Source organism: Saimiri boliviensis, chromosome 7 (genome assembly GCF_048565385.1).
Source record: "Saimiri boliviensis isolate mSaiBol1 chromosome 7, mSaiBol1.pri, whole genome shotgun sequence".
NCBI lineage: Eukaryota > Metazoa > Chordata > Mammalia > Primates > Cebidae > Saimiri > Saimiri boliviensis.
Window position 1 is genome coordinate 28568392 of NC_133455.1, and position 24705 is coordinate 28593096.

The following is a 24705-nucleotide window of genomic DNA, read 5'->3' on the forward strand; positions in this document are numbered from 1 at the left end:
AAATACGAGGCAGTTTTCTTACGGTTCAAGGTGCAACAGAAGCATGCAGGGAACAAGGAAAACAGATCCTTTCATTAGCCTAAAGAATTCACCTGCTCCATAGAGGCAGCGAATGGACAGCGGGACATTCCCTGGAGCAGACAGCCTGGGTTTGAATCCTGGCTCTGCCACTACCAGCTGTGTGACCTTAGGGAGACTACCTAACCTCTCTGTGCCTCTGCTTTTTTGTCTGTGAAATGGGAATGAGAGGGGCATCTAACTTCCTGGGTTGGATGTGAGGATTAAATAAGTCACTACTATGTGCAGAATGCTTAAAAGTGTGCCAGGCCAAAAGCCAGAGCTTAAAAGCGTCGGTGACAAATTTCAGAAGCAATTTTAGATCCCCCTGGGAGGAAGGGGGGAACTTCTCTATTTGTGGCTATCAAGGGGTCTGGTGAAGAGTGAGCAGACCTCAAGCAGGGTGCAGCTCAAATGACTAGGAGGGCTGGCTGCAGCGGGTAAACCCAGGACCTTCGCTCAGAGGTCAATCTGAGGTCAGGAAAGGGAAGCGCGTCATCCGCAGGCAGCTGATGACATCTGGAAGGTCTCTGGAGGATCAACTACTGCTCAGGTGAGTCTCCATTGACTCGTCCCTTTGAGCCACGTGGAAACTCTTGAAAGTCACTCAATTCTCGGAAACAAGAGGCCATGTTTTCTTTTTCCTTTGCCTTGACTTCCTAGGGCAGGGGTCAGCACATTTTTCTGTAAGAGGCCAAACAGTATTTGCACTTTGCCCCCGCAGTCTCTGTCATAACTCCTTCGCAGCATCACTGCGGTGTGAAAGCCGCCCCAAACGATATAGAAATGAACGGGAGTGGCTGGGCACCAACGAAACTTCACTTGTGAACACGGAAATCTGGGAAAATGTCATCTAATTTTCATGTGTCAGAAAACATTATTTTCCTTTTGAGTTTTTTCTACCACTGAACAAAAACGGGCAGTGGGCCAGATGTGGCCGTCGGGCTGGAGTTTGCCAACCCCCGCCCTAGACAACTGCCCCCTACCCTGGAGAACTGCCCCAGCTCTTCTCGGGGTCAGTAGCACAAGCTCCAAGCACAGCTATGTGCCCGCAGTCTTCCCGGGGGAGGAGGCAATCGTAGGCAAATGTCAATACATTAAAGCCATTCGGATTTGATCAGGCTGTACAGAGAAACACTGGTTCTTTGTTCCTCAGGTGCCCCAAGAAGAGAGAAAAAATTCTGTGTTGTGTTTCTCTTTAATTTATGACTTCATTTTTCATTTCCACCAAAAAGGAGGTAAACTGTTAAATGCACGCAAGTTACCCTCCGTGCACAATGACATAGCAACACTTCGAAGAAGTAAAAACAGCCATAAAACTTGTAAAATTATGCCCACGCCGGGCGAGATTAAATTCTCCCTGTGGCGGCAGACGGGCTCATTGAGACCCATGGCTCCGGGACCGCCGAGGTGAAAATCCTACTATGGAATCCATTAAAAGCCTGCTTTTATGGGGGGCAGTATTATTTAATTGGTTTATTTTTCTAATACAAGGCCTTTAAAACGCTTTGACCGTGTGGGGCCTGAACCTTCTTCGGCCACAGCCATCAGCCCTGCCCGTGACTTCACTGGGCGCCATGGGAACCGGCCTTGGCTCCCCAGACCACAAAAGCCAAAGGGGCCTTGTGTGCCTTTTAGGGGAATGATAACAACCCCACGGTTTCTGAAGCGCTCACTGTGCAGCAGGCCGCCGGTGCGGTGCGATGCTTCCCACAGTGAAGGAAGCGCCTGCACTTTAGAGATAGCCCCTCCGAGCCTCCCTTTGCTGCAGGCACTTGGCCAAGGTCAAGGCCCTGTCCGTGGAAAGGAGCTGAGCTGAGCCACGAGACTGACCGGAGCTGCCCGACCTGCGAGCTGAGGGTCACCTCCCAACTTAGCTACGCTAGTTAGCCACGAGGATACAGGCCACTGAGTCACAGCCCGCCGGGTCCACCAGGGTGGGAGGCTTGGGCCAGCACTTTCTCTCTCCCCAAGAGGACAGAAGGAGCCCGATGACTCAGGAGGGGCTCAGTGATCTACGGAAGGATGAGGAAAGTCAAGAAAAGCCAAGAAAAGATAAAGTCTCCCAAGTCCTCCACGTCATGTTCCAAATAACTGCAGTTTTTCACTGTGCGCTCTGCTCACTTTCCCCAGGATAGTGCCTGTTAAAAAGGCAGATTTCTGGGCACATTCTTGGGCTTCATCCCAGAGTTGCTGAATCAGAGGGAGGGGGAGATGGAAGTTAAGGCCCCGCAATCTGCATTTTAATAAGACTTCCCCACCACGGGGAAGAGAGGTACAAATTATACCCTTTATGCCTTCTGATTCTTGAGCATCCAATTATAGAATAAATAATTTCTGCACAACCTGGACCCATCTACCTCAGAAGCCGCCGTAACATCTACCATGAGAGTTGTAGAACGTCTCATACTGCTGCTGTTGTGTGGAGGTGCGGACCCTCCCTAGAAGCAGAGCTCCACTGTACCCACAGGGGCTTTTGGTTGCCAGGGGTCACAAATGACTTCTGGGCTAGTCGTCTGCGAGTGGTAGCAATGAGGACCTGGGACACAAAGGAAGGACCAGCAATTATACATGTGAGTATATTCGCCCACACGTAACTTACAAGTGGCGTTACAGAAGCTTGAGTAGCCAAGGCGCAGACAGTGGCAGCTAATGTGGAGAGGGCACCAATGCTTTGCCAAGCAGCTCGCACATTTAACCCCCACAGCAGTCCCACGGGGCAAGGACTCCTCCCATTCTTTTTACTGATGAGATCACTGAGGCACGGCGGGGTTAGGTCACTTGCCCAGGTCTCCTGACTAGGGAAAGGTGGAGACAGGATTCTGGGTCAGACGACCCAGGCTCTCAGCTGCCACACTGGGTCACCTCTCCACTGCCAGGTAAGTCAAACATCTCCAGAGTCTCCTCCTAGCCTGAAACCTGGTTGGCTGGCCACTTGTAGGACATGTCCAACATGCAGTCCAGTCTAGGACAAGTCCGAAGCGCCGTAGGATCCATCAAAATGCTGTGATGACAAACTATTAATTAGCAGTTATTACACTCACTCATTCAACAAGTTTTCATCAAGCACCTATAATGTGCGGGGTGACCTGCCAGGCACTGAGCTTGGGGGATATGGCCGCTCTCTATCCTATTCACGTCGCTGCTGTGGTGCTTGGTACATAGAAAATTTTTGAAAGGTTTATGGATGATAGAGGAGTTAACACTTCCTTTAAGAGCATCAGAGAGGTTTGGTGCTTGCTATATATGGAGAAAACTGCCAGTAGCATTAGACTACAGTTATTTCTTTTTCCTTTGAAAAATGAAAGGTCTGATGATCAAAAGCCCCACAAAAAAATTCCCCGAGGCCCTGAGGACATTTAGCGGCAGCCTTCTGCTGTCCACCCCGCCCACTAGGAGTTTTATTTAGCCACAACACTTGTTTCCTCCTCTCTAAACTCAAATCAATGGGATTAAAGATTTTTTTAAAGAATCTAATTAGCTCAATTTACAGTCTGATTTCTTAGACCCAGGAACAGTTCTATATCTTCCATGATACATAAATGAAGCTAAAATTAAACTCAAGCCGCTCATGTTTGTTTCATTATAATGAAGAGCACGCTTCAAGTGGACGCTCCATTCCCATTCTGCTGAGAGCGGCCCACAGAGAGCTGGCTCAGGACAAGGGAATCAAGCCCACCTCGTTCTCGGAGTGACTCCCAGTGACCCTTTCAGTGCTGCTGGAACGGAGGGGAGCTGCTGGATTGTTAGTTCAGGTCCGAAGACATAGAAATGAAATACTGCGGGACCCTGAGTAGGAACTTGCCTCTCATGCATGTCCTAAAACCAAACACATTTAGAATTCCAAGGGATTAGAGTCTAGGCCAGTCCCCTTAATTTACAGAAGAAATTCAGAGATCTCACACGTTTGCCCAAAGTGCCCAGTGTAGCTAGCAGCAGAGCCATGGCAGGAAGTCCTATCTTACAAAATAAAGTACCACATAGTGAGAATGTACCATGTATCTGATGCCTGACACAACGCTCAGCCTTTTTCTCACATTGTTTCACTGAATCCTCATAGAAACCTTACAAGTCAGATATAATAATGATGTCACATAGTCCCAGTTTGCATTTGTGAAAGCTGAAGCCCAAGGAGGTTAAGTAAATTGTCTAAGATCACGCAGTCAGCAAGCAGCAAGGGCTAACAGCAAATTTACAACCCAGAACTGCTGCTCTCCACAGTGCTACCTCGAAAGGCAGTCAAGGATACTTTTACACTTACAGCTCCTACCATTCTGGGGCTGTCACTTCCCTCAACGTTTCAAAACGAAGCACTGCTGTACTAAATCACCCAAGTCCGGAGGGGTCTCTGCTCCTGGCGCTGGCAAAACAACTCTAATACTCGGCTGACTTCGGACACTTTCCAAATCTCCTGACTTGCTCACAGGCTGGGCATGATTCATCTACTCCACACTCTGAGAGTGCAGAGCAGCAATGCCGTCGCAGAAATGGTTTTTTTTCCCCCGAATGCACAAATTCATGCTAGAGCCCTACCAGTGGGTTCATCCATTAAGACAGGACAGTATCTGATTCAACCTCATCAAGTTAGAGGGTGAGCAATACCCAGCTTCCTCAGAGGAAGCTGCTCCTGCAAGGACAGGCAATCCTGTTTCATACCTGGGACACCCAAAGTCAGCCCTCAAGGGACGCTAAGTCTCCCCGCTCTCCCTCATCCTCTTCTGAGGTCACTGTGATGAGACTAGAGTGACCAAGCAGTCTAGTTTGCCTAGTCTGAGGAGACCCCCAGGATTCAGGGCTTTCAGTGCTAAAACCAAGTAAGTTCCAAGCAAACCAAGATGGTCTTACAGGCCAAACCAAGTAAATCCCAGCAACACCCTTTGGAAGAAGAAGGTTCAACCAGAATTGGATTCAAGTCCCGGTTTCACCCATTAACTAGCCTTGGGGCTTTGGGTCAGCTTCCTGTTCTCTGAAACTCAACTACGCAATTCAGTGAACAATGCCTGTATCGTAGGGTGCTGGTGGGAATGAAATGAAAATGTCAACTAGCCTGGTCCATGGCACTGAAAAACTCGGAAGTCACAGAGCTGGATCCCACCCCTAGCTCTGCCACCAAACTAAGATCCTCACTTTGAACTAGGTCTCCCTGGGGCTCCGTTTTCTCCTTGGTCAGGTGAAGTGGGTCAACCAGGTGATCACTAAGTCCTTTCCAACATGAAAGTCCTAACTTCCAAGCACAGGGCGCTGGGGTATCTCCCTGTAGAACCATGGGTTAAACAAGCCCACCCTAGAATTGCTCAGGTTTGGGGAGTCCAGGTGGAAGGAGCAGTGGGTGGGGAGAAGTGAAACAGTAATGGTGCGGGAGGAAAGAATCTGAGGCCAGGAGAGGCAGGGAATGGAAAAGCAGTACCTGGCTGTGAGAACAATCTCCACCTGGTTCACAACCCAGCAGGGTTTAAAAGCCCCTGGTGGTGAGATTTTTATCATTTTGTAATAAATACAAAAATAGGGGCATCCCCTCCAAAAAAAAAAAAAAAAAAAAAAAAAAAAAAAAAACAAACCTTATATTGAAGCAGAGCTGGCAGTCTGTAGCTCCGTGGGGCCTGGGCCACAAGGTTAACTTTTAGGACAAACTCTGTCTCAGTAACCCAGCTGCAACCTGACGTTCTCCCAGAGTTAGGGTATCTCAGAATGGGAAGAATCTGGCCTCTCACAGAGGCACTTTGAGGCTCTCCTTAGGAATGGCTTACATTATTTTGAGTCCAGCACTGCCAACACTCCTATTTATTTATTCGTTCATTCATTCATTCATTCATTGAGACAGGGTCTCGCTCTGTCACCCAGGCTGGAGTCCAGGGGCCCAATCTTAACCTCCGCCTCCCAGGCTCAAGTGATCCTCCCGTCTCAGCTTCCCCAGTGGCTGGGACTACAGGCATATGCCACCACACCCAGATAAGTTTTGCAATTTTTTTTTGTAGAAACAGTTTTGCCATGTTGACCAGGCTGGACTTGACCTCCTGCATTCAAGCAGTCCTCCCACTGTGGTCTCCCAAAGTGCTGGGATTACAGGTGCCAGCCACCACTCAGGCCCTACTCTCCTTCTAAATTCAAAGGAAGAAACTTTCTTCTAACACTAGAGGTCGAGTGCATTGTTTGAGCTGATTCCCGGAAGGAATTTCAGAACCGGAGGAAAGAGAAGAAAGAGCAAATTAAAAGTAGGGGTGGAAGGTAGAGGGTGGGGGAGAGGACTGAAGCCCAAAGGTTTCTTCTGCGTCACAGATAGGCTTAGACTTGGTTCAATCCTAAACCGTTCTCGTAAATATGAGAGGTAAACAGAAGCCAGTAAGTCCTCCCAAAAACTGCATCTGAAGCTAATCCATTCATGATGTAAAAATACCCAGGAACCTCTATCTCTGTGAAATTTCATTTTGTTTCAAGGATCCTGAAGCTCTTTGAATCCAAACTCATGTCTGGAGTCTGGGGGTTTCTTAGCCCTCATCTGGTCACTCCTGCTCATTTGCAGAGAAATATACTGGGCCCAGTGCAGGGACAGAATGGCCAGAGGTCCCAGAGCAGGGCTGGCGATCACATCTGGGCCTGGCCAAGCCCCTCACCTCCCACGTTTGCCGGTCTCTCCCTGCCCACTGCCTAACTGCTCCGCGCATAGCCGGTACTTGATATGTTTGTATCAAATGAATAAAAAGCACAGATCAAGTGACCTGAGGAATTAACCAAAGACATTCTACTAAAGGATTTCAGACCAAATCACTTACTAAGAGCAAAAGAGCAACGAAAAGGCGTCAGCATGTTCTCTTCCAACACATTCTTCTCAAAGTGCCAATGCCTCCACAAAGTGCTTTCATTACCTTCTTAGCCAAAGTAGTTAAAACAAAAAGACAAATTAATATGATATGCTCTTGTGGTGCTGTGATGTGCCTCAAATGAGCTCTGCAAGTCCCCAGTAAACACGAGCGTTTATTACTGTCTCTCTCGATTCCTTGCCGCCAGCCAGAAGGTTAGGTTGGTATCATACCCATGTCACAGACAAGGAAGCTGAGGCTCAAAGAAGTTAAGAATTGGCCCGGTGGCACAGCTAGTGAATGGCAGAGGGGGGATTCAAACCCCATAACCTGCATGCCTTCCCCCACTCCTGGGAAATGGGACACGTCACACTTATAGATGCTTGGGTCTGATGGAGACCAAGCAAACAGGCAGTCCCAAATGGGGGCCCAGTGTTCTCCTACCAGTCAGGCCTTCAGGAGCTTTACAAAACATTCCGCACACTTGTATTCACAAGTGACTTTTCAGGAGCCGCGAAACAGTGAGGTGAAAATAGGGTTCCGCCTAACCTGTCATTCATGCTGTTATCAACCTTCACTCTTCCAACTCCCCAGTCTCTCCCACAGGGACAATTCGGAGCCATTAAAACCATTCCCAAATCTCCTTCTCCTTACTGGAGACCCTATAAGCAAATTCACTGAAGAATACTGAGGGATTGGGGTTTATTTGATTTGAGAATAATCTGAACCTATATCATGGCCACTCCCATGTCAGTCTCTCCTACTACTCCAGATCCTCAAAGCAAGAGCCCCTCCCGACACCCAGCCTGTAGAAGGTGACTGTAGAACTAAAGAGAATTAAACTTGGCAGATGAAGGTCAGAAGTGTAAATCTAAGAATTACACGAATGTGCTTGGTATAACCTGGAAAAAGACACAGTTTCATCTAAGAGCTGTGAGATTTACTGACATGGAAGCCTTCCAGTGGGGGCTCTAGTACTCAGCTTTAAAGAATATGCTCTGTACATTAAAATATCTACCTGCCAGGAGAAGAACTGGGCCACCAAATGGAGTCCCCCAAACTCATGGCCCCAGCAGCCAACCCATTCCCTCTTTTAGAGGATTCTGGCCCATCAGCAGAAACATGCCCAGAGAACATGCCTGCTTCCGAAAGTACAAGGTCCCTGCCCAAGTGCAAATCAGTTGTCAACCATCAGGCAAACCTAAGGCAAAGAGGGCCCCTTAGAGACCACCTGGTCCAGTGATTTCCACACAAGGAAAGAGAATGAATCTATGTGGTTGGGGAAAATATCTTCAAAACTGGTTCTGACTGAACAAGAGAAAGGTAGAACACAAAATACTATACTCTGGATGTCTGTGTCCTGCCTAAAATTCATGCTAAAATACTAACCCCTAAGATAATCATTTTAGAGGGTGGGGTCTTTGGAAGGTGATTTGGTTATGGGGGTAGAGACCTCATAAATGGGATTAGTGCCCTTATAAAAGAAGCCCAGAAAAGACCACTTACCCCTCCACCATGTGAAGACAGAGCAAGAAGAGACTGTCTGTGAACCAGAAAGCAGGGCCCCCCCAAGCACCAAATCTGCCAGCACCTTGTTCTTGGACTTCCCAGCCTCCAGAGCTGTGAGGAATAAATTTCTGTTGTGTATAAGCCTCCCAGTTTATGGCATTTTGTTATAGCAGTCTGAACAGATTAAGACACAAAGCTCAAACGTAATCTCCCTGGCCAGTGGGGTATGCTGTCCACCCACTGAGAGCATGAGAGAGGGGAAGGGAGAAGAGGGAAAGTAAAGGAGAGAAGGGGAAGGCAGTGGAGGGGAGGGGAGGGGAGGGGAGGGGAGGGGAAGGCAGTGGAGGAGAGGGGAGGGGAGGGGAGGGGAGAGGAGGGGAAGGCAGTGGAGGAAAGGGGAGGGGAGGGGAGGGGAGGGGAGAGAAGGGGAAGGCAGTGGAGGAGAGGGGAGGGGAGGGGAGGGGAGGGGAGGAGAGAGGAGGGGAAGGCAGTGGAGGAGAGGGGAGGGGAGGGGAGGGGAGAGAAGGGGAAGGCAGTGGAGGAGGGGGGGAGGGGAGGGGAGGGGAGAGGAGGGGAAGGCAGTGGAGGAGAGGGGAGGGGAGGGGAGGGGAGGGGAAGGCAGTGGAGGAGAGGGGAGAGGAGGGGAGGGGAGGGGAGGGGGGAGGGGAGGGGAGGGGAGAGGAGGGGAAGGCAGTGGAGGAGAGGGGAGGGGAGGGGAGGGGAGGGGAAGGCAGTGGAGGAGAGGGGAGAGGAGGGGAGGGGAGGGGAGGGGGGGAGGGGAGGGGAGGGGAAGGCAGTGGAGGGGAGGGGAGGGGAGGGGAGAGGAGGGGAAGGCAGTGGAGGGGGGGAGGGGAGGGGAGAGAATGGGAAGGCAGTGGAGGGGAGGGGAGGGGAGGGGAGGGGAGGGGAGGGGAGGAGAGGGAGAGGAGAAGGAGGAGGTGCCAGGGAAAAGATAAGGGAACTGTGATCCAGTTGAAACCACCTCATCCCTAACCCCATCTTATAGGTAAAGAAATGGACGTGCAGAGTAGAAGGTGATCCGTCCAAGGACACACTGCTGGCTATAGGCAGCCTTGCAGCTAAAATGAGGATCTCCTGACTCCTGGCCTCATCCCTTTCTCCTTTTGCACCTGATTTACATATAAATACACACAAAAAAACAAGACTAGCGTTATTTGAAAAGTATTATCCTTACTACGTGTGATGAATTAACATTTTCTATTGTCCTTTTTTAAAGTACTAGTCACGACTCATTAAATCCATTTTACAACACACCAATGGGTCATGGTGCACGGTTTGAAAACGCCTGACTCAGATATCTTGAAAAACTAAAGTCAAGGCCAGAGGTCCCACCGCAGGGGTGGAAAGCATACCTGTGGGACCTCTGGCCTTGACTTGACTCTTCCTTAAATTCACTTTGAGGGTGTTTATGAATGGAATACAGTAAGTATTGATAAAGGGAACTCATGGCTTCCACAGCTAAAATTTCCCTCCCACCAGGTTCACCATCACAGTGGGTGCCACCACCACGCCCCTAGCTGTGAAGACCAAACAGCCAGGAATTATTCTTGAATTCTCTTTTTTCTCTGCTATGCCCTACTCCTCAGCATGTCTCTGCCCTTACCACGTTGGGACACGCCATCATCGCCTTCCCCTTGGGCCATGACAAAAACCTCTTAACTGGTCTCCCTGCTGCCACCCTGGCCTCCCTACTCTATTCCCTACCAGCGGCCAGAATAATCTTCTAAAAACATAAATCAGATCATAACAGCCTTCCTGCTCCAAAGACCTGCCACCACCTTAGAACAAAATCCAAAGTCTTTCCATGGCCCTGAGGATGCCCCATGATACAGCCCCACCTGCCTCTGCCCCTCCTCTGCCATTCTGGTCACCTTGCTGCTTCACCAAAAAACCAAGCATGAGCCTCAGGGTCTTTGCCTGGAGCCTCTCAACACCAGCGACTGCTCTCTTCTTCACTCTGCCCTCTGACTGCGTCACTGGCTCCCCAGGGACAGCTTCCCCGGACACACTGTCTCCCACGGCCTCACTTCTCACTTCTTCTTCCCTCTCCTGTCCCTCCTTTTTTTTTTTAAAAAAAAAAAAAAAACAGGTTCTCATTCTGTCACTCAGGATGGAGTAAAATGGCACAATCTTGGCTCACTGCAACCTCCACCTCCCATGTTCAAGTGATTCTTGTGCCTCAGCCTCTCAAGTAGCTGGGATTACAGGTGTGTGTCACCATGCCCAGCTAATTATTGACATTTTTAGTAGAGACAGGGTTTCACCACATTGGCCAGGCTGGTCTCGAAATCCTGGCCTCAAGGGATCCACCCACCTCAGCCTCCCTAAGTACTAGGATTACAGGCATGAGCCACCATGCCCCACCTGTCATATTCTTCTTCAAGGCATTGAATCCCTCCTGTCTTTTTATCTTAAATGCTTTATTGGTTGTTGTCCGTTGCCACTGTGAGACCCTAAGCTTTATCAGCAAAGGGACTTGGACCGTCTTGTCTATCACAATATCCACAATATTCCTAAAAGGGGCCTAAATTCAGGGCCTGAATGAATAATTGAGTGAACGGATGCGCCTTTCCCAAAAGACAGGAAACTAAACTGTTTCTGAAATACAGTCACCCCAGTCCAGGCTCTTCTAAACTTTCCTGGTAAGAGTCATCCTTGACGAGCACTGCAAGGGATTTGTATGTTGGAAGGGTCTGGGGACGCTGGATCAGTCAGACATGAGGAACAGGTGCACACACAGAGCCTGCACATGCAGGCCATCGAGAGGAGAGGCAGGATCTGGGGCCAGGTGGGGCCGGCGAGGCCAGGGGCCTGGGCGTAGGTACTTTCAAGGGTCATGTGGTACCCAATAGCCAAGGGACGGGCCGGCTAGGTTGAGGCATCTTCATTTCTTTATTTGTACTTTAAATCATCCCAGAACCAACCCAAATGCCCATCGATGATAGACTGGACAGGGAAAATGTGGCACCTATACACCAAGGAACACTATGCAGCCATAAAAAAACGATGAGTTCGTGTCCTTCGTAGGGACATGGATGAACCTGAAACCAAACTGACACAAGAACAGAAAATTAAACACCGCATGTTCTCACTCATAGGCGGGTGTTGAACAATGAGAACACATGGACACAGGGAGGGGAGCATCACACACTGGGGTCTGTTGAGGAGGACTAGGGGAGGGACAGCGGTGGGTAGGGAGTTGGGGAGGGAAACACGGGGAGAAATGCCAGATATAGGTGATGGGGATGGAGGCAGCAAACCACATTGCCATGCATGTACCTATGCAACAATCCTGCGTGTTCTGTATGTGTACCCCAGAATCTAAAGTGCAACAAAATATATATATATTTTAAAAATCATCCCAGAAAAGGATTTGAGGCCAAACCAAGAAAGCATTCATTTGACTGTGTAGTCAAACTGGAACCCTTGCACAAGCTCTTCAAGGCAAGACATAATGCTGCAGCTCTGCTTTTTTGTTCATTGAGATAAAATGTACATAATATAACATTTACCATTTTGACCACTTTTAGGTGTCCAGGTCAGTGGCATTAAGTTCATTCACATTCTTGTGCAACTGTCACCAAGTACACATCACTTTGTACTTATTAAATAACAATTCACCATTTCCCTTGTCCATAACCCCCATTCTAATTTCTGTCTCTATGAATTTGGTTTGTTTTTTTTTTTCTTTTGGAGACAAGGTCTTTTATCACCTAGGCTGGAGTACAGTGGTGCGATCTGGGTTCACTGCAACCTCTGCTTCCCAGTCTCAAGCAATCCTCCCATCTCAACCTTGAGTAGCTGGGACTACAGGCACAGGCCACCATGGCTGGCTAATTTTTGAATTTTTTATAGAGATGGGTTTCACCATGTTGCCCAGGCTGGCATTGAATTCCTGGACTCAAGCAATCCCCCTACCTCGGCCTCCCAAAGTGCTGGGGTTACAGACGTGAGCCACCATGCCCAGCTGAACTAGAATAGTCTAAGTACTTCATACAAGTGGGACCACATAATGTTTTCCTTTTGTGTCCGGCTTTTTTCACTTAGCATAATGTCTTCTAAGTCCATCCATGTTGTAGGATGTATGAGACTTTCCTTATTCTGACACATTATTATTCTGAATACTATTCTATCATACATATATACTGCTATCCATTCATCCACTGATGGACATTAGGGTTGTTTCCACCCTTTGGCTACCACGACTCATGCCACTGTGAACACAGGTATTCAGGTAACTGTCCAAATCCTGGCTGGGGTTTTGCTTTTTAAGCTGTTTTGCTGGGACATGGAGCAACACCCTGAGGCGGGGCCCAGAGGCTGCTGGTGAGCAGGTGGGCTGGTGGCCTCCCAGCTGGTGCTGTGAGGATGGCAGGCGGGCACTGGAGCATGGCTGTCACATGCAGAACTTCAGAACAGTGACCTTAGGTCAGACATCACGGGGAGCGACTTCAGTCAGCTCTCACTTAACTAAGTCTCTAAGTTGTTTGTGAGCCCGAGGACAGGCAAGGAAGGAATCAAGACATAATGAAGCCACCTGGGTGGGTCTGGTGTTCGGCGGCAAGACATTTGAATCAGCCAGTCTGTGACTCAAGTCTGGGTCATGGGCTGCAGGAACCCACGCAGAGCAGAGCTCAGCTCTGAAGAAAGCAGCTTCAGGCTACTGAGGCTGTAACCCAAAAAGTGGCTTGAGAAGGTGACCCTGGTATCATTTGAGATGCCAAAATTGTTTTCTTAAAAACCTAGGACGATTTCAAATGAAAAGTAAATATAGAAATGCAGAAAATGTCCAGAACTGGCAAATACATAGACACAGAAAGTAGATCAGCAATTGCCCAAGGCTAGGGGAGGGGATGGCAAGTGACGGTAAATAGACATAGAGTTTCTTTTCAGGATGATGGAAATTTCTAAAATTAGATTGTGGGGATGCTTGTATAGCTCTACAAATAAGCTAAAATTCCCTGAGTTCCACACTTAAAGTGGGTGAATTTTATATGTAAATAATATTTCAATAAGACTTTTTAAGTAAGTATAGAAATGTTTAAGAATAAACTAATATTATTAATATTTTCAAGATGTTGACCTATTTGAATAGATCTACATAGCAATATCAGTATGAAAGATGTAACTGAACAATTTTTTTGATTTGAAATTTTAAGCTGAAATCTAAGTTTATATATAATACTAGAATATTTTAAAAACTTAGTCTCTAACCAACTGAAGAGTCTGAAACAATAAATAAATTAATTAAATAAATAAGTAAATCTTAAGATCCACCATATTTCTAAGTCTGAGGTAGCAGATTTATATTATATAAATACTTGAGCTGGGCAGGATGGAGAACTTGTGTAATCCCAGCACTTGGGAAGGCTACGGCGGGTGGACTGCTTGAGCCCAGGTGTTCAAGACCTGCCTGGGGAACAGGATAAAACCCCATCTCTACAAAAAATACAACCACCACCTGGGTGTGATGGTGCACGGCTGTAGTCTCAGCCACTGGGGAGGCTGAAGCTGCAGGACTGCTTGAACCTGGGAGGTTGAGGCTGCAGTGAACCGTGATCATGCCACTGCACTCCAGCCTGGGCAACCGTGTGAGACCCTGTCTCAAAATAAATAAACAAACAAATGAATAAATAAATGTTTGTTTATCCATTGGGCAAATGAAGTATTCAAAAATAACTGTAAATAGATGACATTTTAAATGCAATTTAAATTGTTATCAAGCTGGGCACAGTGGCTCACATCTGTAATCCCAGCACTTTGGGAGGCTGAGGCGGGTGGATCACGAGGTCAAGAGATGGCGGCCATCCTGGCTAACATGGTGAAACCCTATCTCTACTAAAAACAAAAAATTAGCTGGGCATGGTGGCGTGCGCCTGTAGTCCCAGCTACTCAGGAGGCTGAGGCAGGAGAGTTGCTTGAACCTGGGAGGCGGAGGTGGCAGTGAGCCAATATCAGGCCACTGTACTCCAGCCTGGCGCCTGGCAACAGAGCAAGACTCTGTCTCAAAATAAATAAATAAATAAATAAATAATAAAATAAAATTGTTAACATAAGATGGTGTTAAAGGACCAACTATTAATTTAAGGTCATCCTAAATGTAACTACTAAAGGCTTATGAAGAGAAGAGTAAGATTCTAAATTTAAAGGTAGCTTCCTAGATTTATATTTAATTTTATTAGAAGCCTTTTCTGTATACAACTGTCATCCTAGTGACATTAAAAAAAAAAAAAAGCCCTCACATTAACAGAGAAGATAATTAATAGGAATCGGCATCTTCAGGCTGGCCTGAGGGGTGCAGGGTAAGAGTGTCTGGGGTGAAAGAGAACCAGCCCCTACCCCAAACCTCTGCGTAAATTCTGTCCCTGAAAACCTCTAGAGTAGTAGAAGAACTTTATTGCTGAGAAACTTAAGACGCTGTGGAAAAAATGCAGTTCAAGGAACTGATATTGGCAGTTAACCTGAGGAAGCCCTTGTAAATTACATTTTATGTTCACTTAAATAAAACAAGAGAGACAGCACTGCAACACAGATCATATTAATTACATTTTACACACTTCGAATGAGTTAATTATAAGCCTTATACATTTACTTTTCATTTATCCTTCCTCGCCTGCTGGAGAATGTTTCCCATCTCCCAGCAGTTTCCCTGGAATGCTTATACATTTACTTTGCAGTGAGGCAGAAAACATGCCAAAGGGCTTTCTCCCCTGCCTGGCGCTCCAAGTCTGACTTTACAGCCTGGACACGCCTGCCTCTGGGGTTCCCCACAGCTTCAGAGACAGAGTAACGTAGCTGCTTTAGAAGGGAAATAGTCCAGGTAACCTTTATTTAAGCCACTCAAGCACAGCAGGGCATTAACCCCAAATCTACCTCCTCCCCTTGAGTCCAGAAAGCTGTTTAGCTCTGCCCAGGAAAATCTCACACTCACACAGTCCTCACACAGTCCAACTGTGCCTGGCAACCCCACCTCACTTGGGCAGGCATTTCGCCCAGGGCTCCAGTCCCTCCTGGCCACACAACCTCGTAAAAGCCCAAGCGACTTCCGCCCATTCTTTGTCCGTCTCAAGGGCACCTGGGCAAACTCTGAGCCTACCCAGGCTTCTGCTTTCTTTCCCTTTTCTCCACTCTTGTCTTAGAAGGCAGGGACAGGTCCTGGCTATGACCATGGTACAGTGTCCCTCCCAAATTCATATCCACTGGGAACCTCAGAAGGTGACCTCTGGAAATAGAGTCTTTGCAGATATAATGAATTAAATTAAGTGAGGCCGGACTGGTGTCCTTATGGGAAGAGGAGAGGACACACACACACACAGGGAAGAGGGCCATGGAGGACAGAGGCAGAGATTCAAGTGATGCAGCCACAGGCCACATGCCTCAGATTGCTGGGAGCCACCAAAAGCCAGGAATAGGCAAGGAGGGATTCCGCCCCGGAGCCTTCAGAGGAAACACAGCCCTGCTGACACCTCGATTTTGGACCTCTGGTCTCCCTCTGGAACTGTGGAAGAACACATTTCTGTGGTATAAAGCCCCCCATGTGTGGGAATTTGTCATGGCAGCCCTAGCAAACTAATATACATGGGTTCCCATCTTGTGTGCCCTTGACAAGATACTCCGTCTCTTGGCTTCCACTGTCTCACCTGTAAAATGGGAAAAACTATTTGGCTACCTATGGGGTTACTGTGAGGGCTAAATAAGTTCATCCATGTCACGTGTTTGGAGCAGGGCCTGGCCCAGGGTAAGTGCTCAATAAGCCATAATTAGTTACCATTTCTAATTGCTCACACTCCCTTGTCTTTCTAAGTATTTGAGAGATCTCAAAACCCTCTTCTATTCCAACCCCAAATCCTCCTGTTAGAAACATAGTATATGCACATTAATCTGTGGACACACAATTCTTTCACAAATCAGAGAGGAGCTGTTGCCCAGTTAACAGACAGAAGGAGCTGACGATGCAGGCTGGAGACCTGAGCGCTTTGGCATTGCTCCAGGTGAGTTCAAGGCTACAGCAGGATGCTGAAGCGGGGCTGTGGAACAAGCATGGTGAGCATCCTTCCTCCAGAAGCAAAGACAGCTGGAAGACGGCCTCTCCCTCAAGGAAAGACACGCTGCAGTGGCAGAGCTGGGGCTTCCAAGGCAGCACCCAGGGACCCAAAGCCCATTTTCATTTCCACATTTTTAAGAGTTAAAGATGGGGGTTCACCTTTTCGTTGTTCATTTCTGTTATTTTCTTCTGACATTTTTCTGGCTCAAGATGCCAACAAAGAGAACACTGATTTTAAAAATATCCCCACGTGCACTACATCACTGGAGCCATGAAGATGTTTACAACCTTCAAATCCAGCAATTTCCCTCTTGGGAAATTACACCAAGGGATTAATTCAACAGAAACTAAAATAGGTATGCACAAAGATGTTTGCTATAGAACTGCCCTTCTAATGGCCAAAAATTGGAACCACTGTAGGATATGAACTATCAATTACAAAATTATTCCCATAATCTTGGACCAATCAGAAAATGCTACCATCATTAAAAGTAGTAATGTGAAGATACGAAAATGGAGTTTAAGTTAAAGCAACAGAATTCCAAATATGCAGATCGGGACCTTGGTTATGTAAATACACATACACATATAAAAGAGAGCACATAAAAATGAAAATAGGCAGGGCATGGTGGCTCACGCTTGTAATCCCAGCATTTTGGGAGGCCAAGGAAGGGGGAATCACCTGAGGTCAGGAGTTCAAGATCAGTCTGGCCAAGATGGTGAAACCCCATCTCTACTAAAAATACAAAAATTAGCCAAGCATGGTGGCTTGGCTTCCCATCACTTGAATCTCTACAGGCGCACACCTGTAGTCCCAGCTACTGGAGAGGCTGAGGCACAAGAATCGCTTAAACCCAGGAGGGCAGAGGTTGCAATGAGCCTTGATTGCACCGCTGCACTCCAGTCTGGGTGACAGAGTGAAATGCTGTCTAAAAAAAAGAAAAGAAAAAGAAACAATTGTTAGAGTAGCTTTTATAGTTTCTTTCATGTTGTATAGTATTCTTCCCACTAAAAATGATGACTCAACGTAACGCGAGATCCAAATCGACTCTAAGTGTTAGAAATACTACTGAAAATCAGGCAAGTTCTAAACAAAGAGTTGGCATTTCCGCGACAAAAAACAATTATCTATCTGCAGCCACTAATGTGAATATTTTCACTCGAGATCTTTTGACATGGTGCAGTGGCTCACGCCTATAATCCCAGCACTTTGGGAGGCTCAGGAGGGCAGATCACTTGAGGTCAGGAGTTTGAGACCAAGGCCTCGCCAACATGGTGAAACACAATCTCTACTAAAAATACAAAAAGTAGTTGGATGTGGTGATAGGTGCCTGTAAACCCAGCCACTTGGGAGGCTGAGGCAGAAGAATTGCTTGAACCCGGGTAACAGAGGTTGCAGTGAGCTGAGATCTTGCCACTGCACTCCAGACTGGGCGACAGAGTGAGACTCCATCTCAAAAAAAAAAAAAAAAGGCGGGGAAAGGGGGAGATCTTTGAAAAATGAGAGCACAAGGCATTTGTTTAATTTCTGCATATTTTAGGAATAGAGGACGCTTAAGTATGACTTAAGTGGCTGCCATCAAGAAGTGTTGAAGGGGTGAGGGAGGTAAAAGCAGGTATCAGAAGAGATCCAAAAATGGATAGGGGAGGCCCCAGACAGGGGCAGAGGACACACACGTGGACCTGGGGCAGGCAAGGCTGTACTGCAAGTGTGGTTGTCGAAAGGTGTTTGGGGGGAAATGGCCATTGCAGCTGCAGCTGATGAAACACACCCACGCTCCCCTCAACTCCCTCACTCCCTGCTTCCCTGCTTGTGAATCCAAGACGCAAAGCCGAGCCCCTTCCGTAGACCCTCCAAAGATATGGAATGGGATCAGAACCATCCCAAGGAGGGGAAAAAGATTCAAAGCCGTAGTGGATTTTCCCCAGGGAAATTCAGGGAAACACCGAGAATTTTGAGGTGGGGGTGGGGTGGGGGTTCACCTTAAAGTAAAAATTAAAAAGTGTTATGAAAAAATGGAGAGACAAGGTCCCCTCTTTCTCCAGAAAGTAAGAAAACCATGTGTAAGATTTCTGCGGCCTTGATAAGCAGGAAGGCATGGCCCCGGTGTGCCACACATATGTATGAGCCATGCTTAGATATTAAAATGCCCTCCAAGTTGGCCAGGCAGGTCCACTTGTGCAGGCAAATTAAAAAGCTGCTGTAAGACAGCAAGGTGTCTGCAAACGGTTACCGCTACAGGAGGATATGAAGCTATTTGCATGTCTGTCTCTACGGGAAGTGGCCAGATGTGTTAGAAACAGTTTTGGTTCGGAGCTTGCTGCCACCTGCGATCTGGGTGACTTGGGGAGAAGGGAAGCAGGTACAGGCAGAAGACATTTGGAGTTCCAGCTCTATACGATGCTGAATGCCAGGCAGGCACTTTAGTGAATGTCATTTCATTTAACCCTCCCTTTCTCACTACCATCCCAAGATGCATTATTTATATTGTACAGATGAGGGGACAAGTGCAGAGAGGTTCCTGCCAACAGCACACAGCTAATAAATGACAGATCCTCCAGGAAGATACAGCAGGGAAATGTTTATTATCTCTGAGTGTTCCCAAGAGTGACTGGCCCTGTGAGGAGGGAGTGCAGAGGGGACGTGAAAAGCACAGAAGGGGCCGGGGACGGTGGCTCACGCCTGTAATCCCAGCACTTTGGGAGGCCAAGGTGGGTGGATCATGAAGTCAGGAGATGAAGAACATCCTGGCCAACATGGTGAAACCCTTTCTCTACTAAAAATACAAATTTAGCTGGGTGTGGTGGCAGACATCTGTAATCCCAGCTACTCGGGAGGCTGAGTCAGAAGAATTACTTGAACCTGGGAGGCGGAGGTTGCAGTGAGCTGAGATTGTAGCCATTGCACTCCATCCTGGTGACAGAGTGAGATTCTGTCTCAAAAAAAAGAAAGAAAGAAAGAAAAGAAATGCATAGAAAGAATTTAAACTCCAGTTGCATCCCTTAGTCAGGATAATAACATGAAAACAGGGACCTGGGGTTTAAGTAACTCGGTAAAGATAATGGGACAGAGGTAACATATGTGTCTGACACATCTGGTCAAAATGTTGACGTCAACGTGTTCAAGCACACACACACGCACAGACACGTGCACCCCAACACTGATTTCATTGCCAGGGAGCAGAGCACAGTAGCCAAGGGTAGGCTCTAAGGATGTTAGAATTCCAACTGCAAATCCTGGCCCCTCCACTAGCCAGCGGAGTGATCTTCTGCAAGCGTCTTCACCTCCTGCATCTCAGTTTTCTCACCATAAGATGGAAATAATGAAGCTGCCTTATAAAGTTACTAAGAGGAGGACATGAGCTGAAATCACTGAGTACTCTGACGGCCACAGTGCTCAGGTGCTCATTTCCATGTTTCCATTTCTCTGAAATAAGGATGCATCTTACACCCACAGTCCTCTTAGATTGGATGAAATAAGGATATGATGCTGTTGGTGACGATGTAGTACATCCCTGACTTCCTTTCCACCTCCCTGCCCATCCCCATCACTATCCCACCTCAAAGCCCAAACTCCTGGATGGAGTGTTTGTTCTCAACTTCCCTTCCTTTTTATTTTAATTTGCTGCAAGTTGAATGCTTTGTTTTCCAAGCCAAGACAAATCTCCTCAAATCCAAATGGCAAAGTGCTACAGCATCACAATGCCCTGAACCTTCTGAGGCTGTACCCAAAGAGAGGGCTCGCTCAGATGCAGACAGGCAGCTCCAGCGTGACAGGCCCTTTGAGATCGCCTGTGCCCAAGCCACTCCTCACACAGCCAAGGTCACTGGCCTGGATGCCCTGAGCAGCTGGGGAAGTCTCTGTCAGCGCGGACCGAGGCAGCCGATCTTCAGCAGTACCAAGAAAGACCCCCACCCTCCAACCCCCAGATAACTGCCTCAGCCCTCACTGAGGCCAGAAATCCCAGGCAGTATTCTTTTCAATCAGTGGTTTCCAGTCACTCTCCAACGTCTGGCCACTACATCAAATCATAACCAGCTTTCTCAAAGTCTGACAAACTACAAGAAGCTGTGGTTCAAATAAACAAATAGGGATAAAATTTTCTTAATTTTCAAGCTTTCTCCCATAAAACTTTGTTAAACAGTTGACACAGTTGTGCTTGAATCATATACACATAGATATAAATATATAAACATAGATAGCACAAATATCAGCAAATATTAGTATGTCATGAAGACTTCCATATATCTGCCACCTGGCCAAGCTTGAGGGTGTTCCTCCAGCAGACGCTAATGAAGGTCAAGGTCGGCATCCTTGGGAGCAGAGTCCTAAGTCCACAGGGGTGAGGATGCAGAAAGCAGCTGTTTATCAGATGTTCTATTCAGAAAAGCCTGATAGGAGAAGTAGCTCCTGTATGTCCAAGATCAAGGGTTCAGAGAGAGAAATCAGGACAGAGCAGGAAGGCCAGAAAAACCCAGGAAAGGTGGAAAAGGCACTCAGATTTCTGTCTTTCACTTCCTCCTAATCTCAATAAACATCAATATTCAAGGAGTCACTTGCTTTCCACGATGAGTGTATTGGAACTGAAAATTCTAAGACAACTATAAGAAATATGAAAACCCAGCCTGGGTGCAGTGGCTCGCGCTTTTAATACCAGCACTTTGGGAAGCCAAGGAGAGAGGATTGCTTGAGGCCAGGAGTTCAAGGCCAGCCTGGACAACCAAGTGAGACCCAATCTCTACAAAAAAAGAAAACAAGAAATATGAAAATTCCCCTTCCTTCCAACTGAAGTACAGAGCCTCAGAAGACAGAGCACCCATTTCCTGACAAAATCCTCCTGGTCCAGCTACATCCTAGAAGTGAATTATAACAAGTAGAGAGAAAAAATTGGGCTCCCCAAACTTCCAGGAAGATTTGCATGGGACACAATCCTAGCTGGTATAGAAGTTGAAAGCTAAGTTACATATTTTTCTACCATTCGCTGATTGTGTCTGACATACTGAATATTCATTTATTTTTTCCTTTAATTTATCCATAATTGACATGTCTACCATGCATGAGGGCTTAAAGCTCCAACTGAAATAAATTATATCCCATGGTATTTAGAAACAGGCAACCTAACATCTAATCTAATTGGCCTAATTAACCCTTTTCTTAAATGCCTACACTTTATTCTTGGGGTGGTGGTAGGCTACATCATCATGGATTAAGTAAGGAAGCAATCCCATTCTGGACTTTCTTAAATGCTCTCACTTTATTATATCAGCCAGAGCATACAGTGAAAGCTTTTGGCTTTATTGTGGCTGAACAATATTAGAAACTCTAGTCAAATCCAGAACCTGATCTTTAGCTTCAATTTTCTTTTATACTCCAGCTCAAGTCTGAAATCTTCCTTCTTGTAAACAAAAAACACAAAATATATTCTATCCCCCATACCCCCAATGTAGGGGGAAAGTCACAAATGATTTCTGGCTTCAATCCCCTAATGAAACAGCTGAAGGGCCTTGAAAGCCAAAAGACAATGGTTTTATTGAAAGTTCAGGCCTTTTTCTTCAAACGTCCATTAGAATAAAAGGGACTGGAAACTTATGGATGACCTTATGTGATCGTTGTCCATGGTCTTCAATTATAAACAATGGTTCTGTGTGCTCCCTGATGACCAAAGCTGGTGCAGAGTATGGTAATTAACCCAGATGATTCAGAAGCAGCAGAGGATCCCGTACATCACTTCTAATCATCTGGATACTCCAGGACCTTAGACATTTAGCTTTTATCTCCAATTACATTTTGGTTTCAATAGTTACTCCAATTACCTTACATCTCTGAGATACAAGCTGGTTGGGTGTAGGATAGTGAGGCTACAGAATGGGAGCAGGCAACAGAATTAGAGCAGGCAATGTGTGGATGTGCCCTCCTCTGCCGGGCTGCTGAGAAATGCAGAGGGGTGGGGGTTGGGGGATGGCACGGCCACACATTGACAAATGAAAGTTACTCACATTGCAATGTATCATTCTCTTGAAATTTCATTTGAGATGAAACGGTAAGATAGTAGCCCATTTATGACATGGGGATGATAATAACAAATGCCTGTTTCGCGGTCTGTCTGTTCCGACATGTGCTCCACACTCATCGTCACTATCCCTCATTTTAAAGATGAGGAATCCAAGGTCAGGGAGGTTAAGTGATGCGCTCAAGTCATGAGATCAATCATTGGCATCTCCACTCTATTGATGCAACAAAAATGGAGGCTCGGCAACATTCAGTGACTTGTCCAGGGGTGACAGCTAGGTGGTTGGGCAAAGACCTCAACCCAGATCAAGTGGACCCAAGTCTGGTTTTATTCACTCTACACAACAATTGCCTCCCATAAGAAGTCTAAAAGAAAGAGCAAACATTCACTGAGCATCCACATGGTACTAGGAGCCCAGGAACGGAGGACGGGAAACAGATCCAACCCTCACCAAGCTTAAAGGGCAAGCAGAGCTTCTGCTGTTCTTCAAGCATCTCTCTCTCTCATTCCTTAAGGGTAACAAGGAAACGGGGGCATGAAACCAAGCCCCTTGATAAGTACCTGGGCCCGCACTCGTGGCCCCTTCTGGTGAAAGACAGCATCAAGTTACTTTTTGTATCTCCTACTTTGAGTACGGCCAGGCCTAAAATAGGCCCTCAATAAACATTTTGCATTTAGTGAGTTAATTAATCCAGCTTTGAAGCTGAGACAAGTGCATGTCACAAAAGCCTAACATTCTCCTAGATTTTACCTGAGAACATGATAGACAACATGGCAGTCTATCGTCCATTAATACTGCTGGCTTTTCAAGGCCTCCTCAAGAATTTTTATCTCGGAGAGGTTGCTAAGTGCTTTCCATGGCTTACATGTGAATCACTTCCCATACTGCAAGGACGGTGACGAAATAGTTTCAGACAGGACTTCGGTATTCTGGGACAGAATAAACCACGCCAGAAAGCCGATGACTCAATTCTCCACTTTTCAACCGGTGCTGTCATCCCAGAGAGAGAGCCAACGTACCCAGGGTTCTCATCAGAATAGAGGCAGGGGGTTCTGAAAATGCAGTCAGAAAGATACAGATCTTAAAGACACTCCAACGGAAAGATCTGCCCAGAGGCAAAGACCGATTCAACGCAAATGCAGGAAAAGAAAAACGGAGAAGTCACCAAATCTATAAATGATTTTAGGAAGAATACTTAATTCAGGAAAACTTATCGTTAGGTCTGTTATATTACAAGCCATCTAATTCAACAGAACTCGGGGGTCAAGAACTGGGAAGAGCCAAGCAGTGAGAAGTCAATGGGTCTGGAGACCAGGAAGTCAGTAGTGGGCTGAGATCCTAACCAGAAACATGACCTCAGGTCAGGACCACCCCCTCATTTCTGGGTCTTGGTATCCTCATCTATAAATAAGGGGGGGGGGGCGGGATTTAATCTATATAAGATTCCTTCCAGCTGCAAAATTCAGTACTTCTGCACCTCCCAGCCCACTCCCTTCTACCGCAGTGAAGCTCACCAAAATTCCACTGGCACTGTGCTCCAGCTCTGAACAGGCCGGCTTTTGTGGCGTTCCTTCAGTGCATGGTAACCACAGAAATAAACTCAAATACACCAAAAAATGTAAATGGGTCATGAGTGCTGCTACACTTATGAAGTCAGCAGTGTGAAATATACAACAAGACTGTCTACAGATCTTTTGTTGACACATAGTAAGAAAAATCTCTTAAGTATAAAAAGGCCCATTTGTTTGGTTCTCAACCAGATCAGCCTTGAGTCAGCAGCATTTGAAACTGGAGCTCCAGTCATAACCGCGGGCCGCCCTTACCCGACACTCACATAGGAGAAACATTTGGATTTTTCACAGATATTCTCTATTCTGCTGCAGGAGCCTAGGAAAGCAGGGGAAGTTGCCCTTGGCATTGACCAGACAATGAACTCATCATCCTGCTTCACCCAGAAATAGAAATGAAGCGTTAAACATAGCTCACTAGTGTCTGCTACAGCATCACAGACTGAGGTTAAGTTGCCTAAGAAAGTCCAGAGTGCGAATGCTTACTTACTTAACCCATGATGATGTAGCCTACCACCACCCCAAGAATCCCACCACCCCACTGTCAGCTGAAAGCACTTATTAAGCACCTAGTGTGTACACAGCCCTTCCCTCCTGACGTGTTCCAAAAGGAGCCGTCAAGTTTGGGCTGCATGAACACGATATGAGTGTACTTCATGCCACTGAACTGGATGCTAAAAATGGTTAAAATGGTAAA

At 46.9% G+C, this 24705-nt stretch overlaps 1 protein-coding gene across 2 annotated transcripts in view; it reads right to left on the reverse strand.

The window, feature by feature from the left end:
• Positions 1-24705, reverse strand: part of CHST11 (carbohydrate sulfotransferase 11) — a 310143-nt gene that overhangs the window by 164767 nt on the left and 120671 nt on the right. The window lies entirely within an intron of this gene.